Below are 23,045 nucleotides of genomic sequence, written 5' to 3' on the forward strand. Positions count from 1 at the left end.
CTCCAGTCTCTGCCCCTGTCTTCACGTGGCCTGTTGCCCTCCGCGTATCTGTCTGGCCTCGCCTGTTCTTATAAGAACACCAGTGATTGAATTTAGGGCTCACCCTAATCCTGTCTGATCTCATCTTGGTCCTTGCTAATTACATCTACCCAGACCCTGTTTTCAAATAAGGTCACATTCTGAGGTTCTGGGTGGACATGGATTCGGGGAGGACACTATTGGACCCACTACCGATGGCCACGAGGGAGGGGCTCCTTCCTGGGCCCCGCGCTCTGTTGCCGAGCCAGACGTGTTTGGCTGCTAAATTAAGGGAGTTGCAGAGAGCTGCAGCTGGTGAGACATTACATGCAGGTTATTTTGGGTGAGTGATAAGCAATCAAGATACGAAACAATAGCAGGTTTGCTGACTGGGAGCTGCAGAAGGCAGGCAGAAACAGGCTTTTTCCGGGCTTTCTGGAAAACTGTTCCACTCCGGCCTCCTCTCGGGAATGATACATCTCTCCTGAGCTTTAACCTGACAGTGGATAGGATTTTTCTGTTTACATTTGAAGAGCTTTGGCAAGAACAAATTCCCACGCACAGGGAAGGAGCCAGGAGTCTGGCCTTGTCATTCCAGCCCTGGGGCCTGGGGTTAAATGCAGATTCCTGGGCCCTACCCCAGACACTCTGATTTAGCAGGTCTGAAGCTGAGACCTGAGAACATTTAATGAAGACCTCCCTGACCCATGCCCAGGGATTCTGATGGATGCCAGACCTTATTTAGAAAAACATTTCATTGGGTTCAGTACCATTTGTCAAGGCCTAAATCAGCAACCTGCAATGGAGGACTTACGTGGGCTTCACACACTCATTTTACAGAAGTGAAGACTGAGGCTCGGGGCACTTTTAGGGGGGTGAAACTGTTCTGAGACTATAATGGTGGACACATCACATCATGCATTAGTGAAAACCAGCAGAAAATACCACAGGGTGAACCCTCAAGTAAACCATAGACTTTAGTTAATAATAATGTATCAGTATTGGACTTGTAACAAATGGACCACACTAATGCAACCTGTTAATAATAGGGTAACTGTGAGGCAGGGGCGGGAGGAGTGTTGGGGAGGGAGTATATAGAACTTTCTGTACTTTGGCATGAGTTTTCTGCAAACCTAAAATTGCTCTAAAGAAACCATGTCTACTTTTAAAAAAAAGAGAAGAAAAAAGCTTGAGGTCCCAGGGAGATAGGGTCTGATACCCACAGCCAGGGAGTAGGGATGTCGGGAATTGAACCGAGCAGCCTTGACCACTGGGCCCAAGACACTTAACCCACACTTGGATTCAATGGTGGCTCAGCCTTCTGTACCTTCTAGCCTGCCTCTCTGAACTTCTCTGCCTATGTCCATGGATTCTGCTTCCTCTCCCACAGGGTGAACCTGCCGTCAAGGAGAGAGGGGCTGGCCATGTCCTGCCACAGCCCTCACCTTGCTGGTTACTAAACTGCCCCAAGTCCCCCGAGTCAAAATCCCTCAGTTAAATCTTTCAGCCTTCTGAGACTCCTCACTGGTCCCAAGGACACAGTCCAGTCTCCTTGGCCTGGCATCCTACCTAACATCATGTACTCCTACTGCCTCCTATTTTCCTTCCCCCCAACGTGACTTGCCAGACCACCAGTCCTGCGATACACCACGGGGCTCACTTTGCACATGAACAGGTTAAAGGTTCTGACAAGTCCGTCAGTAAAGAGGTCTGCTCAACATTAACCCTGAACTTGCCAAATGTCCTTAACCACAAGACCCCATCTCCTGAGAGCCATCACACGCACAGCCCCCATTTGCACAGTGAAGCTCAGGGCACGAGTCCCAGGACTGCTCCCCAGGTGGGCCTGGAGCTTCTTTCAGAGCCTCTGCCTAGGAGGTCCTTCACCCCCCTCCTCACTTAGGAAAATCCTCCTTAGCCTTCGAGACTCTGCCTCAGGCCGCCATCGACAAGAAAGTTCTCCATCGACGGCCATGCCACCCTGAACGCGCCGGATCTCATCTGATCTCGGAAGCTAAGCAGGGTCGGGCCTGGTTAGTACTTGGATGGGAGAAGAAGTTCTCCATAATCCTCCCTAAGAGAATGGGTGTTTTCCTCCCTCTGCCCCAGGCCCTCTGTGGGCGGTAGCTACAGTCTGTTACAGTCCGTGTGGTTCTGCCTCCCCTCCCCATAGCACACTGTGAGCCCTGCTTGGGACAGCTATCTGTGAATGGGCAGATGTCGTCCCAGGGTCCTGCCGATCATGTCTCTGCCCCCACCAGACTGCATAGTATCAAGGGCAGAGAACAAAGCAGGAAGCAGAAGCAGGTGGCCCTGGCCTGCATCTTAGAGTTGCTCCCCCGAAAATTTCTAGGCTTTCAAACTCCCAGGCCTTTGCCCATCATCCCAGTGTCCCTCCAGTCCCTCCCCATCCCAGAAGTAAACTTCTGTGTGTCACTTCAACCCCTTCCCTACAATCCTCTCGAACCCGGGAAGTTTCTCCAAAGGGAGGTGACAGTGCCGGGCAGTGGGAAGGGGTTCATGGATTCTGGCCTTGCCCGTCGGGCACATGGCTGGAGGGACAGGAAACGAGTCCAATTATAGGCTGGCTGGGGGACTGGGCTCAGCTACTCTCAGAATCGGCCTGCAGGACCTCTGACGAGTCTCTGTGTCCCTCCTGTTGGTGGACAAGGTTGTTTTTGCCTGCGATAGGCAGGGAAGCTTGAAATTTCCTGACAGAGATAGGGAAGCCAAACTCAGGGACTGGAGACAGTTCAGTGACAGCACACTGGATCTCCTCCTCTGTGAAAGGAAGGGTGTCCTTGTACAATGTGCAGCTCTTCTCCCAAGGCCACTGGGGCCTACAGCCGGGGCCCGGCCACCAGTGTCACCCAGGCCAGGGCTTGCCTGGTGTGTTAGGGGTGGCGCTGTTCCCAGTGAGGGGCAGCTGATGGGAGGCTGGAACTGTCCCTGCCGGGAAGAGCCCGGTGCGTGTGAATGACCCAGTGCCTGAGGGGCCACAGGCTTGTTTGAAAGGGGAAGGGATCAGCTTTCCCCTGGCACAGAGAGAGAGCTTTGGTTCCCTACCAGGGTGTGGGAAACTCACTTCTGAGGAGGGAGGAATGTCTTCCTACCTCTTCTCCCCACTCCAGGCTTTTGTGTCGTTAAATTCAGTTGAAACAATTCCCTAAGCACTAGTGCTGGGGTGCCCCCTCCCTCTAATCCACAGTGAGCTCGGGGCTCTGTGATCCTCCCTAAATCCTCCTGTGATTTAAGGTAAGAAGCTAGTGACTTTCTCCCTTTTCACAACGGGCAGCAGAGACTCGACACCGTTCAACCAAATCGAAGATCTCAGTGAGATGTCACCATGGAGGCCTCACCCCTGGTCCCCTGCCCGGAGATTTCCTGGGAATTCTCATCTAATCCCTCCTGCAGATGTGGAACCTCTGCCCTCGCTCTGGGCCAGTGACAACAAGGCACCTCTGGGTGGGGGGCTCTTAACCATTTTCTGTGCCTTGGATCCCTTCTCAAAACAATATTTTCATAAACATAAATTGAAACACACAGGATTACAGCAGAAGCCAGTTATGTTGAAATACAGTTGTGAAAACATTTAAATGTGTGATGTTGTAATTCATGGGTTTCTTTATTAACGCATTAGATAACAAGATCTAGCCGTGAGCCTGATAAACCACAAATCTGAAGTAGAAATGAGCATGAACGATGTTTCAAGATAACTGCAGCAACTGTAGAGGGGAATGAAAAGCTCTGTGCTTTCTATCGATGCTGCTCATATGACCTTAGTCTGCAGCCTCTGTTTAGAACCGAGGACATGGCAGCAAGTGGCCGGAAAATCGTAATATTTTTCAACCCAAGTTCACGGAGTCTGAATTACAGGGTGCAGTCTGTGATTGGTGGACCCAGTGAAGAACCCTTGTTATAGAAACTAAAATGTGACTTTTTTAAAAAAAAATTTTAATGTTTATTTTTGAGACGGAGAGAGACAGAGCATGAATGGGGGAGGGGCAGAAAGAGAGGGAGACAACAGAATCGGAAAGCAGGCTCCAGGCTGAGCTGTCAGCACAGAGTCCAATGCGCGGCTCAAACTCACGAACTGTGAGATCATGACCTGAGCCGAAGTCAGATGCTTAGCTGACTGAGCCACCCAGGCACCCCCGATGTGTATTTAGTTTTGAGGGAGAGAGAGAGAGAGGGCAGGGGAGGGGCAGAGAGAGAGGGAGACACAGAATGTGAAGCAGCCTCCAGACTCTGAGCTGTCAGCACAGAGCCCCATGTGGGGCTCGAACCCACAGACCCTGAGATCCTGTCCTGAGCTGCAGTCAGATGCATAACCGACTGAGCCACCCAGCTACCCCTAAAATGTGACTTTACATATCCTCTGCTATTTCTTTTTTTTCTTTCTTTCTTTCTTTCTTTCTTTTTTTTTTAGTGTTTATTTTTGAGAGAGAGAGTGAGCAGGGGAGGGACAGAGAGAAGGGACAGGGATCTGAAGCAGGCTCTGTGCTGGCAGCAAAGAGTCTGATGTGGGGCTCAAACTCACAAACCAAACTGTAAGATCATGACCTAAGCCGAAGTCAGACACTTAACCCACTGAGCCACCCAGGTGCCCCAACCTCTGCTATTTCTTAACTGATCCCCCAGCCCCACCACCACCTGCACCCACTCCCTCTCACCCCGTCCTCCGTCTTGTGTAATCACAGAGCTGGATTGGAAACTTTCACATCTGCACCTGGAAGCCTACAACACATATTACACCCCCCTCCCCATTTCTCTGTGTCTCCTAACCTCATAGTCCAGTAGGAAAGGTCTGACTGGGGCATTTTGCTCAGGAATCTGCCGAGGCCTCCATAACTAGTTTGCAAACTGCATGGAATTCTCCCATCCCAACTTTACCGCATTTCCTCTAAACAATTTTAGTGATGAAGACATTGGGTTCCAGAGTAGAGATGGGGCCCAGGCCTCCTACCTACCATATACTGTTCTTTCCACTGTGACAGTGGTGTGGTGATTTATTGAGAACTGCATTACTGTCCCTGTCACCCCAACCACCACAGGCATGAAGACAGCCAAGCCTAGAGATGGGTTTGTGTTAACTGGCCAACAGAGGAAGCTGTGAGAAAGGCATTTATTTCTCTGTTATCCCCAAGGTCTCATCTTTGAGAATATTTTGCTAGGATTCTGGGAAGAGAACAGGTTGGGAGGTGAGTAGGTATGAGAAGTAGTGGGCCTGTTGGTCCCCATATTCTTTTGAGACTGTGACCAGCTCCTTGTCAACACCCTTGCAAAACTCAAGAGGAGGCTGCTGAGTATGCTTGGGAGCCCAGGGCTCCTAGTCTTGGCTGAAATTCCTGTGTGACAAGTGTATCCTGTGGCATCAGAACCATGGACCTGAAAGAGCCCTGTGGACTGGGACAGGGGACTTCTGTGACAGACACAGTTGGTTTCCTATCCATCAGCCACCCTCCCTTCTTCTTTCAAGAACCCACATTTTGTTCAGGCTGCAACCTGCACAGAAACGTGGGCCTCTCCCCCAGCCCCAGATGGTGACCCATGATTGTTCTACACCAAAGGAGCTAATTCTCTCTGCTGCTTGTGGGCTTAGGACTCAGTTCTGCCCAAGAGGACTTAGGGGAAGTCTGGGAAGGAGATCTAGGTGGTGTGTACCTGCCATCTGCCCTGAAGATGGTTTTGTGAGCTCTGCAGCTCTGGCAGCCATTCTGTAACCATGAGGAAACAAGCCCAAGGCTAAAAAGTCCATACACTGAGGATGATAAAACGTAAGGATGCCAGGGTCCTGATTTCTTGGAGACATCAGGAAGCTGATGACACCACTCCAGGGACTGCCTGCCTCCAGGCTTCTTATTATATGAAATAACTACATAACTTTGTAGCCGAAGGCACCATCACTCAGAGATTCTCCTACGTGTAGGTCACACATTCTTAACTCGTGCACCATCACAGTGGTTTTAGGCACAGAAGGATTATCAGAGACGTTTTCTTTGTGTCGTGGGGTCCAGAAGATCCCAGAACTTTTGTGTAATTCTGAGGAGGAGCCCAGCCCAATAGAACAGGGCCTTGGCTTTAGAAGCTCTAACTTCGCCCGGCCTCTTCTTTTTTAGCCCCCATCAGAAGAGCGGTGCCTCTTTCTATCCCCGTTCTTTCCCTGTGCACAACACTGGTTAAGTTTTGGGCTCTGGACGTGCGCTGCCTGCCATTAACCAGCCGTGTGATCTTGGGCATCTGTTTCCATACCCCAAAAATGAAATTAATAGAAGGAAAGCATTCAAGACAGTGTCTGACACACAAGAAGCACTCAATGAACATTAAGTGTGATTTTTTTCTACCACATCCTCTTTTCTCCTTGCTCATCCCATCTTCCTGTCATCTTCCCTTCCTCCTTCTCAGAAGCAGCACTTCCGGGGTGCCTGGGTGACTCAGTCAGTTAAGCATCCAACTCTTGACTTGATCAAGCGATCAAGTGATCTCAGTTCAATGAGATTGAGCCCTGTGTCGAGCTCTGCTTGGGATTCTCTCTCTCTCTCCCCCTCCCCTGAGCATATGTGTGTGTGCACATGCAGGCACTCTCTCAAAGTAAATAAACTTAAAAAATAAAATTACAACACTATAATTAAAGAAAAAAAAGAAAGAAAGAAACAGCACTTTTCTTCACTCACCTGGTCTCCACATCAAATCCTCCTTCAGTAGGTCCTCAAGAGACTACGTCCCGGTCACTCTTGGCTTATATTATGACTCTGGGGTCTGGGAGGCTGCATTGTGTGGAGGGCAGAACAGGGGCTTTGCAGACAAAAAGCCTTGGGGTTAAGAGAAAAAGAGTGGAATTTAAAGAACTGGCTCACCTCTCCGGGGAGGGGGTGGTGTTGGCAAGTTTGAAATCTGTAGGGCAGGCTGGCAAGCTAGAAATTCAGGCAGGAGTTTTATATTACACTCATGAGGCCAAATTCCTTTTTCTTCGGGAAACCTCGGCTTTTGCTCTGATGACCTTCAACTGTTTGGATGAGGTCCACCCACGTTATGGGAGGTAATCTGCTTTTATTTAAAGTCACTGGTTGTTGGGGAGCCTGGGTGGCTCAGTCGGTTAAGCGTCTGACTTTGGCTCAGGACATGAACCCATGGTTCAAGGGTTCAAGCCCCATACCGGGCTCTGTGCTGACACCTCAGAGTCTGGAGCCTGCTTCACATTCTGTGCCTCCCTCTCTCTCTGCCCCTCCCCCGCTTGCACTCTGTCTCTCTCTCTCTCTCAAAAATAAACATTAAAAAAATGTTTAAGTCCACTGATTGTAAATGTTATTCATATTCAAAAATCCGTCGAAGCAGGAGTGCCTAGCTGGCTCAGTTGATGGAGTATGTGACTCTTGATCTCGGGGTTGTGGGTTCAAGCCCCACACTGGGTGTAGAGATTACTTAAAAAACAAATAAATAAGTAAAAATTTAATAAAAAAAATAAAAATTCTTCACAGCGTCATCAAACTCGTGTTTAACCAAATAACTGAGCACATCGCCTAGCCAAGTTGACCCATAAAATTAACCATCATACCAGGTGTGTGGGGCAGGATACTTCTCTGAGCCTTGTGTTTCTTCGTCTGAAATGGAATAATAGAAGAGCACACCGTGCAGGACTGGTGAGGGGTGAGTGCATACAGAGTGCACAGTAAATGTTAGTCTTTTCCACCGTTGTTATGGTTGTACCAGGAGGCGCTCGAAACACATGCTGAGGGTGGCAGTCAGTGCTCTCGGGCTTCCAGGGAACAGAAGCCATGGCTGCTGCTCTCCGGCTTTCGGTTGAGTAGGTATCACACAAAACCGTGCAGGTGCACTGTTCTCCTCTGACTCATCACCCAACAGAGGGGTCCAGAACCTCTGGTGCGTGGGAAGACGCCCAGGGAAACGGATTGTCAGGAATTCTTCACCCTCTCCTTTATGTGGAAAGGAGGAAAGTTTTTCCACTGGTTTTCTTTCTCTTTGAGGCAGTGGAGGGCTTGGAGCGATATGTCAGAAAGAATTAAGTTTCTCTTCTTCAGCAACCATTTCACATTTTGTAAGAACTGCATATTCATGAGGGTACGCAGCCTAGTAGGGACCAGATGACAGCTCAGTTTTCCTGGAAATCAGGAAATCAATCAAGCTGCCAAACTGAGATGTCTGCATTGTGAAATACTGCTAACATTCCAGAAAGTTGTTTTAAATGAGAGTTATTTTTAAAAAGGAAATTCTTTCTCTCTCTCTCCCTCTTCTTTTTCTCTATTTTTCTTCTCCTCCCTCCCTCCCTCCCTCCCTCCCTTCCTTCCTTCCTTTCATTTTTTAAGCTAGTGTTACCCAGCATTGGACTACTTCTTCTACTAGGTTCAGAGTAGGCATGAGTTTTTAAAAGTAGGTGGGATTCGGGGTGCCTGGGTGGCTCAGTCGGTTGAGTGTCCTTCTTAGGCTCAGGTCATGATCTCGTGGTTCGTGAGTTTGGGTCCTGCGTCGGGCTCTGTGCTGACAGCTCAGAGCCTGGAGCCTGCTTCGGATTCTGTGTCCCCCTCTCTCTCCACCCCACCCCTGCTTGTGCTCTCTCTCTGTCTTTCAAAAATGAATAAACATAATTTTTTTAAAAAGTAGGTGGGATGAGATATGGGTCTCTCTGCCTCTCTCTGACATTTTCCATTGTTCCAACTAATTGGCACCCCCTTCTGCTTGTCCAGGAATCCACATGCCTTTGTCCACACTTGTCCCCCACTGTTTCCTGTGTTTTTACAGTGAAACCAGGACTTCAGCCACCTCCTCCAGAGTCAGGAATAAAATGATTCCAAAAAACATTCTTTGTGTCCAGTGTCAAGCTGTACTTGAAAAAAAAAGAAGAGAGAAAGGGGAAAAAAAAAATTGTGTGTGTGTGTGTGTGTGTGTGTGTATTATATCTATATATGTGTTTTACTTGTAAAAGTATGTATACATAGGGCGCCTGGGTGGCTCAGTTGGTTGAGTGTCCAAGTTCGGCTCAGATCATGATCTTGCTGTTCATGAGTTCAAGACCTGCATCAGGCTTTGTGCTGACAGCTCAGAGCCTGGAGCCTGCTTCATATTCTGTGTCTGCCTCTCTCTCTGTCCTCCTCCACTTGCACTCTGTCTCTGTCTCTCGCAAAAATAAACATTACAAAAAAATTTTTAATGTATATATATATATATATATATAAATATAAAATAAACTTTTAATTACAGAACAGTTTTAAATTTACAAAAAAGCTGCAAAGAGGATACAGAGAATTCCCATATACCTGGATCCCACTTTCCCTGTTATTATTATCTTATGTTAGTATGGTACATTTGTCATAACCAATCAAGCAATATTGATATATTATTCTTGTTTTTATTTTATTTTTGATTTTTTTAATTTTTAATGTTTATTTTTGAGAGACAGAGTGTAAGCAGGGAAGGAGCAGAGAGAGGGAGACATAGAATCTGAAGCAGGCTCCAGGCTCCGAGCTGTCACCACAGAGCTTAATGCGGGGCTTGAACCCATGAACCACGAGGTTATGACCTGAGCTGAAGTCAGACACTTAACCCACTGAGCCACCCAGGTGCCCCTAAGATTTTTATTTTTTAAGTAATCTCGACACCCAACATGGGGCTCGCACTTGCAACCCAGAGATCAAGGGTCACATGCTCCACTGACCGAGCCAGCTAGGTGCCCCCAATGTTGATATATTATTAACTAAAGTCCATATTTCATTCAGGTTTCCTTAGTTTTTACCTAATGTCCTTTGCTGTTCGAGAGTCCCATCCAGGATGCCACATGTCTCCCGAAGCTCCTCTTGGCTGGGACAGTTTCTCAAACTTCTCTTGTTTTCAGTGATTTGAACAGTTTGGAAGTGCACTGGTCAGGTAGTTTGTAAAATGTCTCTCAGTTGGGGTTTGTCAATGTTCTCCTACCGGGGTTCATGTGTTTTGGGGATGAAGGCCAAGGGGGTAAAATGCCGTTCTTATTACATTGTATCAACACACATACTATCAATATGATTTATCACTGTTGATGTCAAGCTTGATTGCCTAGCCGAGGTTGTTTGCCAGATTTCTCCACTGTGAAGTTACATCCCCGCCCTTTTCATGCTATTCCTTTTGGAAGCAACTCACTAAGGACAGCCCACGCTTCAGGAGGGGCAGTTATGCTCCACTTTCTTGAGGAGAGAGTATCTAAAAAACCTATTTGGAGTTCTTCTGTATGGGAGACTTATTCAGCAATTTATCGACATCAGCATGGACTCATTGATGTAGCTTTATACTTCACATAATAAATAAAATAATAAAATAAAATAATTAATAGTAATAATAAATAGCAAAAGCTTTACCTTTGACTTGATTTGTAGATTTTCTTCTTTTCATGTGGCTTGAGCCCGTATCCTTGAAAGGATCCGGAGATATTGTCCACAGCCAGGAGGTGAGCCCACTCACTGATCATGCAAACGAATGGGGTCCTAGAGGTCTTGGGAAACATTTTTCACTTCTTCCATTTGGATGCTGGTCATGCCACAAAGTCCATGTTGGATGCACACCCTGAAGGCCCTTCCTTTCCTGTCCGCCTTCACCCTTGTTGCTCTTCAGTCTTTTCCACTCCTATGTGCACCCACACCTAGTAAGGATTTGGGGGGTACCTTCATTCTATTTGGATGACAGAATAGGGCTAAATACAATAAATAACATTCATAGGCCTTATAGCTATTCCATTATTGCATGTTTTCTAGGTGCAGTGTTTTGGGTACTTTTGAGAGAGAGAGAAAACACAAGTGCGGGAGGGGCAGAGAGAGAGAGAGAGAGAGAGAGAGAGAATCCCAAGCAGGCTCCATGCTGCCAGTATAGAGCCTGATGTGGGGCTCGATCTCACAAACCATGAGATCATGATCTGAGTCGAAATCAAGAGTCTGATGTTTAACTGACTGAGTCACCCAGGTATCCCCATATTATTTCTAATTTTCACACTAATTGCAAGGTAATTATTATTCCCGTTTCACACATGTGGAAACTGGGTGTCTGAGGGTTTAAAAAACTTCCCCAAGGCTTTCCTTTACCTGTAAACTGTGCTCTGCCTCAGCAGTTTCCTTCACTCTGCTGTTCTCATCCATTCTTAACGTTCCCTTCTGCTCATCTCTTCCTGAAGTTCCTCTTTGCGTGCACTTCCCTTGTCAGCCTCAGTTTGTCTTGTGATACTGTTGGATGAATTCAGTGAGATGCATGGAACACCTCAGTGCCAGGTTCAATAAATGGCATCTGTAATTACTGCTAATTTCAAGAGGATTACATTAACTATTTAATAAAAAACAAAAAAGCAAAAAAAAAAAACAAAAAACACCAAACCCCAAAACCCCAAAACCTCTCTCTTTCTATTCTTGGTCCCTTTCCTGTTTATGCTCACCTTTTAGTGGTCCCTTCTCTTCTCATGGCTTTAAACACCATCAATATGTCAGTGAATACTAGATGCATATTGCTACTTTTTATCATCCCTGTGAATTTCAGACAAGTCAACATCTTCACTTGAGTGGTTTTTTTCAAAATGTTTTACTTATTTTTGAAAGAGTGAGTGGGGGAGGGGTGGAGGGCAGGCCAGAGGATCCGCACTGACAGCAGTGAGCCCAACACAGGGCTCAAACTCAGGAACCATGAAACCATGACCTGAGCCAAAGTCGGATGCTCAACCGACTGAGCCACCCAGGCACCCCTTTCCTTGAGTGTTTTACAAAAGTTGAAGGTTTTTTGTTTTTTTCTCAATAGTGGTCAAGTAGCCTGTATTGTATTTTAATAATGATAGACTCTGGACAAAATTTTAAAAAAAATTTTTTTTAACGTTTTATTTATTTTTGAGACAGAGACAGAGCATGAACGGGGGAGGGGCAGAGAGAGAGGGAGACACAGAATCGGAAGCAGGCTCCAGGCTCTGAGCCATCAGCCCAGAGCCCGACGCGGGGCTCGAACTCACGGACCACGAGATCGTGACCTGAGCTGAAGTCGGACGCCCAACCGACTGAGCCACCCAGGCGCCCCTAAAATTTTTTAAAACACACAATTTGAAGGGACTAGAGAGAACATAAACAGGCAGAGACTGGTGGAGAGCCAACCGTTGGTAGAAGGGAGGGGCAGTGAGTAAGATTTGTGATTATAAAAATTTTTGCCTGAAGGCACTGTGTAGAATATGTAGCATGTGATGGCCAGAATTCAAGCATAAATTTGCTAGTCTTACTTGTTTGACAAGTCAGAGAATAGGAAGGAAGAGAAATCCAAGAAAGGAAGAATTCACAGAGGCTTCCTATTTATCTCTCTATTATCTCTCCCTCTCTCTTTATTTATCTAAAGTAAGCTGTAGGTCCAATGTGGGGCTTGAACTCATGACCCTCAGATCAAGAGTCACATGCTCTACCTACTGAGCCAGCCAGATGTCCCTCATAGAGGCCTTTTAAAAGTTCACATAAAACTTGGCCAAACACTTGGCTGATGCCTGATCTGTGCACGTGCAGGGGATACTCTAAGGACCCTAGCAGAAAACAACTAGAAAAAAAAAAAAGTAAATAAATAACTGGAAGTTGAACAAACAAGGTAGAAATTTCGGTGCTGCCCATCTCAGAGAACACAGAATTTGGAATTATATGCCTATCAAGTTAACTGCCTACTAAAAATAAACACTCTCCAGAGGAAGATATTAGAATCTTGATTTTCTACAATGTCTCATTTACAATGCCCAGTATTAAAAGATTTTTTTAAAAACTCCACTAAACTTGCAAATAGGCAGGGAAATGTGAATGCCACAGAAACTGGTCAATAGAAACCACACCTCAAAGGGGCACCGGGGTGATTCCGTAGGTTAAGCATCTAACTCATGTTCACACCATTTGTGGGTTCGAGCCCCACATCAGGCTTGCTGTTGTCAGTGACACAGCCCACTTCAGATCCTCTGCCCCCCTCTCACAGCCCTCCCCCAAACGCTCTCTCTTTCTCTCTCTCAAAAATAAACATTAAAAAATTTTTAAAAGTAAAGAAACCATCCTCAGATAACTCAGATTATTTAATTAGTAGGTGAAGATTTCAAAGTGGCTTAAAAAAATATAATCATAATGAATGAACAGATGGGCAGATTCAACAGAGAATGAAAAACTAAGAAAGAACCAAATGGCAATTCCAGAATTAAAAAGCTTAGTACCCGAAGTGAACAGTTTACTAAATAGACTGTTTAGTAAACAGTTTACTAAATACTTGATAGAATATTGAACATGAAAGAAGAGTGAACCTGAATTTTTAAAAAATTATACCAACTGAGCAATTACCTCCAGCTGTCTTATGATTGGCAATTGTCCTAAGACAACTGGGAAGCAAACGCACAACTCAGACTGCTTTTATCCCACTTACCCTACCAGGACCACTGGTTTGCCTTGCCTCCTTCCCTACACATCAATTCAAACAGCCTCATATGAGGCTAAGTGGAAGCGGAGATAGCGGGCAACCTTGCCTTGTTTTAAAGGAAGCACTTCAGGGGTGGCTGGGTGGCTCAGTCAGTTAAGCGTCTGACTCTTGGTTTCAGCCCAGGTCGTGATCTCATGGGTTTGTGGGTTTGAGCCCTGAGTTGGGGTCTGCACTGTCAGCGCAGAGCCTGCTGGGATTCTCTCTCTCCCTCTCTCTCTGCCCCTCCCCACTGGCACACTCATGTGCACACGCTCTCTCTCTCAAAATAAATAAATAAACTAAAAAAACCACAAAGGAGGCACTTCAAAAATACTTAATGTTGTGGTTAAGTACGAACGTTTCCTCGGCAGTTAGGAGTCACGAGTTCAGAGGGGGCAATGTGATAGGGGAAGACAGGTTTCCCTAGGCAGAGAGGGAAAAATCAGGGCCTGAGGTCCCCAGGTGGGAAAAACACCTATTTTGGAACCATGCTGGGAGTGTCTGACCAGAGCAAGCCCCCTTAGGCATAAGGTTCCTCTTAAGAACTTAACAAACCCCATCTACTCCCCCTCAGGAATTTGACAAAAGACCTAGGTATGGCCATAGATCACCCCTCATACAATGGAAATGAGCCAATCAGGAATGGACAACCCAGCACCTAGAACCATCAAGCCAATAAGCCCCCGAGAAGGGACAAGGGGGAAGGGCTGACAGAACCGTATAAAACAAAGACCCTGGCCTATAGTCCTCAGGCATTTGTTTTTGGATGTCCCCTCTCTGAAAAAAGAGCTTTCTTACTATTCTTCCTTTCTAATCTTATATTCTGATTAAACTTTTGCCTGCTGCCAAAAAAAAAAAAAAATGTATGAATATTTACTGATTTTTGGTACATACACTTTATCAGGTTAAGGAAGCTGACCTATGTTAAACGGTATTGAATCCTTCTTCTATAAAAATTATGGTTTTTTCCCCCTTTAAATCTGTTAATATGTTAAATATATTAACAGATTTTCCAAGATTAACCTACCTTCAGATTCCCATGATAAATTCTTCTTGGTCATAACACATACACACACATGTACTATGTTTATTAGTGAAATTGGTGTGCCATCTTCCTCTCCCCCACTAGCTTCATTTGATTAATGATAAAGTTATTTTAATCTATAAAATGACTTTGAGAGTTCTCTCTCTCTCTCTGGAAGGGTTATATATCTGTATTAGAATAAAATGAGGGGCACCTGGCTGGCTCAGAAGGTAGAGCATGTGACTCTCTGTCTTGGGGTCATAAGTTTGAGCCCCACATTGAGGGTAGAGGTTATGAAAGAGAGGAAGAAAGAAAGAAAGAAAGAAAGAGAAAGGAAGAAAGAAAGAAAGAAAGAAAGAAAGAAAGAAAGAAAAAAGAAAGAGGAAGAAGGAAGGAAGGAAGGAAGGAAGGAAGGAAGGAAAGATGGATATGTTCTTTAAATGTCTGGAAGAAATGATTATTAAACCGTTTGGGCCTACTGGGTGTGTGTAAATATTTAACAACTGATTTGATTTTCTTGGTTATAGGTTCATTCAGATTTTCTGGTTTGTGTTGTGTCATAGCGTTACAGATGCTTTTGGCAGTAAGCAACCCACAACCTAACAGTGGCCTAAGTAACAAGTCCCTCTCATCCTTCTGCCTCGCACAACCAGAGCGCAGAGGAGGTATTTGCAGGCTGGTGTAGATACTCAAGGACACAGTCTCCTTCCACGTCCTCACTTCCTTATCTTCAGCTGCTGGCTTGTCACTTTGCGTTCTCAAATTGAGTACAGCACCTCTAGGCACCGTGTGGATCCAAACAGGGACAGGCTGAGAAACGTTGTCTTTTCATTTGGGACAGCAGTTGGCGTTGGGACTGATCTTTTCTGAGATCAAGGAATCTTTACCTGCTACGTAAATAAATTGGAGTTCTGTGCATGCATGCGTGCATGTGTGTGTGCACACAAATATGGTTGTCGAAGAGGCAACAAATGGATAGTGTTTGTCAATTAGTTTTGGTAAATTGCAATTCTGTAGGAAATTATACTATGTATTTTATAAGAAGCTATATATGTATTATATATAATCTAAGATTTTAATATATCAGCATAAATATTTTCATAGTATTCTCTTAGGATTTAAAAAATCTCTGCTCTATCTGTAGTTATGTATCTCTTTTCTTTCTTAATATTGCTCTTGGCATTTTCTGTTGCTCACTCTCTCAATTTTGCCAGAGCTTTTTTACTTTACTAGTCTTTCTTTTTGTGAAATCAACTTTTGGCTTTGTTGATCTGCTATATATTTATTTTGTGTTTTCTTTTTAAAAAGTTCATTGCTATTCTTAGCTTTCATTCTTTTTTTAGGTTTATTTTATTGTTCTCTTCCAACTTCTTAAATTGGGTGCTTAGCTCATTAATTTTCAATTTTTCTCCTTTGCTAATATACATATTTAAGGCCATGAATTCACTTCTCAGCTGTATCCCATAAGATTTGACACATGATATCTTGATTATTATTATTAAATTTTTTTTTCAATCTTCACTATGATTTCTTTTGGGGCTAGTTATAATAAGTTTTTACATTCCAAACATCTGACATTTCTAATTTTTGTTGTTGTTAGAGAGAGAGAGTACAAGGGGTGGAGAAGGGCAGAGGGAAAGAGACAGAATCCTAAGCAGGCTCTATGCCCAGCACAAAGCCTGACATGGGGCTTGATCCCACAACCCTGGGATCATGAACCAAAATCAAGAGTTGGACTCTCAACTGACTGAGCCACCCAGGCACCCCTATGCATTTCTAACTCAGCTGCATTGTGTCAAAGAACATGTGCTAATGATTCTTGAAAATAGACTTAATATTTTAGAGCAGTTTTAGGTTTATAGCAGAGTTGAGCTGAAAGTACAGAGGGTTCCACATATTCCCTCTCTCCCTCCCCACAAAGTTTCCCCTATTATTGACATCTTTTAGTATATTTGTTACAATCAATGAGCCAATATTGATATACTCTTATTAACCAAAGCCCATAGTTTACGTTAGGATTCACTCTTCATGTTCTTCAGTTGCATTCAACTGAAGAAGTTGCATTCATCTGAAATTCAGATGCATTTTTTTTTTTTTTTTAATTTGGGAGAGTGTGTGCATGTGAGCAGGGGAGAGGAGCAAAGGGAGACAGAGATTCCTAAGCAGGCTCCACGTGGAGCAGAAGTTTTTAATTTTAATGTAGCCCAACTTACCTATCTCTTTTCCCATGGATCACACTCTATGTGCTGTATCTAAAAACTCATTGCCAAACCCAAGGTCATCTAGATGTTCTCCTATATTACACACGTATCTGATTTAAAATGTTTGGCTTTTCATTCTTCACAGTATAATTTACTTTTGTTTTTGACTCAGAAATTTCTGAGCTCTTCCTTCTAGTTGTTCCTATTTTAGCAGTCATATTTCTGAATCTCTCATTTCTCAGGTACCAGTTTTCTTCCCTAGTGGGTAATCATCTCCCAAGTCAACTATTTTTTAAGTTTATATTTATTTATTTTGACAGAGAGAGCAAAGAGAGAGGGGGCGAGAGAGAGAGAGAGAGAGAGAGAGAGAGAGAGAGAATCCCAAGCAACTCCGTGTGATCAGCACACAGCTTGATGTGGGGCTTGATCTCAAGACCATGAGATCATGACCTGAGCCAAGATCAAGAGTTGGATGCTTCAACTGACTAAGCCATCCAGGTGCCCCAAGGCTCAGTATTTTTTCAGTTTTCTAGTGTCTCTGGTCTCACAGCTGTGTTCTTTGAGTTTTGGAAACCATCATTCCACTCTTTAAATCCTCAAAACATTGCCACAGAGGTCAAAAAAGGGAGGAAAGCAAATGATAAGGGGGTAGCATTTGCTAGTTTCCAGAACCTGCCTCAGGAGATAAAAGAACAAACATTTCCCAAACTTTGTAATTCCAGCCTGTTTGATCTAAATTTAAACGCAGTGCCCCCTTGTTAATTAACAGCCTTCTTTATTGATCTTCCTTGCAGCTTTAGCAAGAAAATGCCTGTAAGAAAAGGTTTCAGTTACAGAATTTAAACTGACAATATCTCTTATATCAGAAAAGAAAACCTAACTCATTTCTTCTTATTTGCCTTTTTGGTAACTGAGTAATTTGAATTCCTAAAGGTTCTAACAATCATACCTTTATTTTTCATTCAGAAACAATAAGAGGAAATGTGTTTCAGAGACTTGGTCGGTAAGTGGTTTTATAAATGACTGCCAGTTCTGATTAAGCATGCTTCTTTTTCTTTTTTTTAATTTTTCATTAATTATTTTTTTAATGTTCATTTATTTTAGAGGGAGAGAGAGAGCACAGGCGAACGTCCGTGGCAGGGGCAGAGAGAGAGAGAGGGAAACAGAGAATCCCAAGCAGGCCTGATGCTTTCAGTGCAGAGCCCAGTTCAGGGCTCCAACTCACAAACCGCGAGATTATAATCTTAGCTAAAATCAAGAATCAGCTTCTAAGTTGACTGAGCCATCCCAGTGCCCCTGATTAAGCATGCTTCTTATACAGATAATCAATTAAACCATTCACAGGATGTCTGTCTTACATGTTCAATTTAAACAAACTGAGACAAAGGGTACGTGTTAGTTTCCAAAGGGCTGTTGTGACAAATTTGCACAAACTGGGTGCGTTTAAACAACAGAAATTTGTTTTCTCACAGTTCTGGAGGCCAAAAAATCTGAAATTGAGAGGTTAGCAGGGTGGTCTGTGCTCCCTCTGAAGACTCTGAGCAAAGAAGAATCCTTCCTGGCCTCTTTCTAAGCTTCTAGCGGACGCTGGCTGTCCTATCATTCCTTGGCTTACAGCTACATCACTCTGGCTTCTGCCCCTGTCTTCACATGACTATCTTTCCTCTGTGTGTCTCCAAAAGTCCTCCTTCTAGGCATACCAGTCATTGGGTTTAGGGCCTACCCTGTTCCAGCACAACCTCATCTTACTAATTATGTCTTCAAAGACCTTTCTCCATATAAGGTCACAGTCACAGGAATCGGGGATTAGGATGTCAACATCTCATTTTGGGGAACACAATTTAATCCACAACAGAGTTCATGCTGTAGGCCTAGGCTATAAACATCAAACTCAGAGGAGATACGCTAAAGAGAAAACCACACAGGACGAAACGTGCCTCAGGAGAACAACTGGGTAGGTGGTGGTATGGTTATAGCTTAGAAGGACTACTTCAGACAAAGAAGGTGCCTACTCTAAACCTTCTAAGAGAAACAGGGTCTAAATTTATGTTTGACTTTAGCCCTGAAAAGAATAACGAGGAAAACAAAGAACCCAAATCTTCAATATTAACTAAAGGGAATTATCAAAGTTAGTTAACAGTTAAAAGCAAAATAATTGCAGCTCCACACGGACAGGACCTGAGAGACTAGGTCTCACAATGGGGTCACCAGCCAAGTTATAAAGGGCAACATAATCACTATACGTTAATTTTTGTTTCCTTGTGTTCCTTGTGTTTGGCTTCATTGTCAGTTGACCGAGCGTCTGGTAAACATTTCTCATCCATATTACGGGTTGGCATTTCCCTCAACCATTTGCTCAAGTCTCAAAAAGCACTGGCCGTGCTATCCTGCCACTCAAGACACGTGGGAGTCTAAGGGGGAAAGACTTCAGAGTCCACTGAGAAGTACCTGGAAGGAAAGGGTGAGTCACTTTTTTCCTCCAGCTGAGGGACAAGTCTGACCTTGAGTGGAACTTCTTCCATCAGCGAGTGAAGTGATTATCCAGTAGAGAGAAAGGACCATCTTGCTGGAGTTGCTCTGTGCTGACTACTCATCCAAGGACACCTGGGATTCACGTGGTCTCTGGTTGTTGTTTCCTGTGTCACTGGTGATTGAAGATTGCAGTGCGGTGCGCTAAAGAATGGGAACTGCACACACTCCCTCCAGGAGCTATGTGACTGGAAGGACATATAGGCTGAGGGACCCTCGGCACCACGGCTTCCCTGATCTAATGTGCCCCATATGCATACAGCTCTTGTCATTCCTCATGACTAAAACACATGCCGTGAAGCAACTGGAGCCACTGAATCTCCCACTGGTGTCACACGTGTCTGTGAAGGGTTGGCTGTTCATAGTGCTGTCTTCTCTGCTCTGTGTCTTGTCCTAAAGCTAGTAATCTTCGGCCTGTAATCACGAACATATTGTGCTTTCCGAGTGTGACTGACAAGCTGAGGCCAAAACCCACTGGTCCTGTGGTGTCTCAACTCTTACGGCGCTGGAGATTACAGTGAACCGTTTTAAATGTCAAATTTTATTGACTAATTACAGTATCAATAAAAGGTCATCTCTCGAATTAGCAGAGATTTTTCAAATTTATTTGTTAGTTCTAGAAGGGTGGTTTTTTTTTTTTTTTTGATCCACTCCGTACCTACCGTTTTATTGTGAAGATTTCCCAAGTTTTCCTAATGCAAGCCTCCCCAATGCTATTATATGTTCTTATTCTCCCCTTCGCTACACAAAATGTATAGTTTACCCACTGACACATATGTGCTCATCCAAACTTGGGAAAGTGTGTATCACATCGCTTAGTATGCTTTGTATCACTTAGTATGCTGTGCCAAGTGCCTTTAACTTTAAATACTCACCAAAATATTGCATATTATTATTTTGGAAAAAATGAAATCCAGAAGATATGACAGGTATGCCTATTTGTCCAAGCCTTCTTTTGTGTCACTCATTAAATGGCACATTTTTTGTTAAACTTATTTCTCGAAATGTTGTCTTTTTGGTTGCAATTGTAAGTAAAACTCTTCTTCCATTAACCCACTGATCCCTGAATATTAATTTTGCATCCAGTCACCTGAGTAAAGTCTCTTACTATGTATAGTACTTTTTAAATGGTTTCCCCTAGGTTTTCCAGTTGGAACAATTATACCATTTAAAATAATCATAAACTTTTCTTCTTTCCGGTTATTTATATTCCTTAGTTCATTCTATTATTATTATTATTATTATTTTAATGTTTATTTATTTAGAGAGAGAGAGCATGAGCAGGGGAGGGGCAAAGAGAGAAGGAGAAAGAGAATCCCAAGCAGGCTCCACACCACCAGTGCACAGCCAGATGTGGTCTCACAAAAGAAGATTTTTTTTTAATTGTTTTTAACATTTATTTATTTTTGAGAGACTGAAAGGCAGAGCATGAGTGGGGGAGGGGCAGAGAGCAAGGATCTGAAACAGGCTCCAGGCTCTGAGCTTTCAGTACAGAGTCTGATGTGGGACTCGAACTCATGAATCGTGAGATCATGACCTGAGCTAAAGTCGGATGCTTAACCGACTGAGCCACCCAGGAGCCCCTCATGAAATAATATTCTTTGTTGAAGTTTTAGAGAACATCTCTGAGATACAGTTAAGATTTGCAAAGAGGATTTTTTTTTGGGGGGGGGGTAAAATTCACATAACATAAAGCTAAATGTTTTAAAGTGAAAAATTCAGTGGCTTTTAGTACAGTGTTGTGCAACCACTCCCTTTATCAAGGTCCAAAACATTTCATTACTCCAAAATAAACCCCATATCCACTAAGCAATTGCTCCCCATTCCTTCCTACCTCTTGCCCCTGGCAACCCCAAGCTTTCTATAGATTTACCTATTATAGATACTCACATAAGTAGAATCATACAATATGTGACCTTTTGTGTCTGGCTTCATTGACTTAGCTTAATGCTTTTAAGGTACATCCATCTTATAGCATGTATCGCTAAGTCATTTCTTTTCATGACTGGATAATACTCCATTGTATGTATACACCACAGTTTGTGTATCCATTTACCCACCAATGGGCATTTAGGTTATTTCTGCCTTTTGATTACTGTGAATAGGGCTGCTATGAACACTGGCGTATAAACATTTGTTTGAGTATCTGTTTTCAGTTCTTTTGGGTATATAACTAGGAGTAGAATTGCTGGATAATACGATAGTTCTATGTTTAACTTTATGAGGAAATGCCAAGCTGTACGAGTTAAATTTTAAAGATATTTTGACTCAAATAATGAGAGAGCAAATGTAGACTAAAAGGGTGGAGATAGTGGGCAGGGGTGAATGGAGAGTTCTTTAGATGGAGAAGTTTAGTGTGATTTCCCAGGAACAAATGCAGATATTATCGTATTTGTTATTTTTCATAAATCTTGGACAAGGAGTGCAAAGTTAAGTGAGTTTAGAGATGACATTAGATGATGTACCAAGCAAGAGGGGACAAGCTGCAGGAAGGCGTTGAGAAGCTGTATAACTGGTCAGAACATTAGCAAATGAATTATAATATGAGCAAATACTAAGTGAGGAAAATAGTATCAATAAAGGTGTGAGAATTATGAACCCTAAGCTATTACTTACTAATGATGAGAAAACAGCTCTGTCATAACTGATTATTCTCTTAAGAAATCACCTTACTGAGGGGTGCCTGGGTGACTCAGTTGGTTAAGCATCCAACTCTTGAATTCAGCTCAGGTCATGATCCCATGGTTCGTGAGTTTGAGCCCCCAGTTGGGCTCTGTGCTGACAGTGCAGAGCCTGTTTGGGCTTCTCTCTCTTCCTCTCCCTCCCTTTCTCTCCCTCTCCCTCCATCTCTCTCCTTCCTTCTCTCTCCCTTTCTCAAATAATAAATAAAATTAAAAATAAAAAAAAAAGAAATTGCTTTAGTGAGATATGAATTATTGTGCAAGAAGAATCTTGGACCAAAGGAAATATCACCCTATTGTACCACATTTGAAAATTATAGTCATGACTCAGGTGGACAAAGATAGATAACTTTATTTTTATCTTTTAACTGATTTCAGCCTTGCTGAGCATCAATCATTTTTTTTCCCAGCAGCAATAAAACAGAAATGCTTGCCAAAAAATGTAAGTACATAGTCTGGATTACAAATAAGTCTCTCCAGCTTCCCCAGGCTCTTTTGTGTGTACCCTAGTGTGGCTTTGCTTATGGGAACAACCCCAGACAATGGATTTGTCTGTTCTATCACCTTGTTTGTACCTAAATGACTATGAATATCAATATCTAGCTCCTTCTTCATTAGAAGGCACATGAAAAAGGCACTCACAATGCAAAGGCATGAGATATGAGAGTCTTTCAGCCATTTTTGAGATGAACTGCCACTGACTAGTAGGAAGAGGCTCATCCATGTTATCTCTGGCTCACTTGATCAGTTCCTTTTTAATCAGAGGATAGAGGTTCCAACACAGGGAGTGGAAACCTTTGATGAAATATCAGTGCCAAGTATTTTTTTAAATATCCTTTTTTTTTTTTTTTTTTGGCTTATGCATACTTTTTCCTTCAGTATTTTTGGGAAGTTCGTATTTATTATCACACTTTTGTCTTTTACTGAGGACTTTTTTTCTGAGAAAATGTTGTCACGGTATTACTATTTGCTAGATTAGAGCAAAAAATGTTCTTAATATAATGATACTGGCCATATAAATATTGTAGGCTGATGCTTTCTTCTCTTTGTCTCTTTAACAAATGGGATAGCTGGGCTATTTTGTCTCTCTACTAGTCACTTACACAAAATCCATCCTGTTTTGTTTATTTAACAGTGACAGACTGCCATATATTGTGCCAGATAAAGAGGATC

At 43.5% G+C, this 23,045-nt stretch overlaps 1 long non-coding RNA gene across 1 annotated transcript; it reads right to left on the minus strand.

Moving 5' to 3' along the window:
* Window positions 1-3,390: 3,390 nt before the first annotated feature.
* LOC132666986 (uncharacterized) lies at window positions 3,391-11,341 on the minus strand. Its single transcript, XR_009604929.3, has 3 exons — window positions 11,079-11,341; window positions 10,362-10,642; window positions 3,391-6,830 (listed from the first exon to the last, which is right to left on the minus strand). It is a non-coding gene; the product is annotated as an uncharacterized LOC132666986 (long non-coding RNA).
* Between the last annotated feature and the right edge of the window lie 11,704 nt (window positions 11,342-23,045).

This window comes from Panthera onca, chromosome B2 (genome assembly GCF_046562875.1).
Source record: "Panthera onca isolate mPanOnc1 chromosome B2, mPanOnc1 haplotype 2, whole genome shotgun sequence".
In the NCBI taxonomy this organism is placed as follows: Eukaryota; Metazoa; Chordata; class Mammalia; order Carnivora; family Felidae; genus Panthera; species Panthera onca.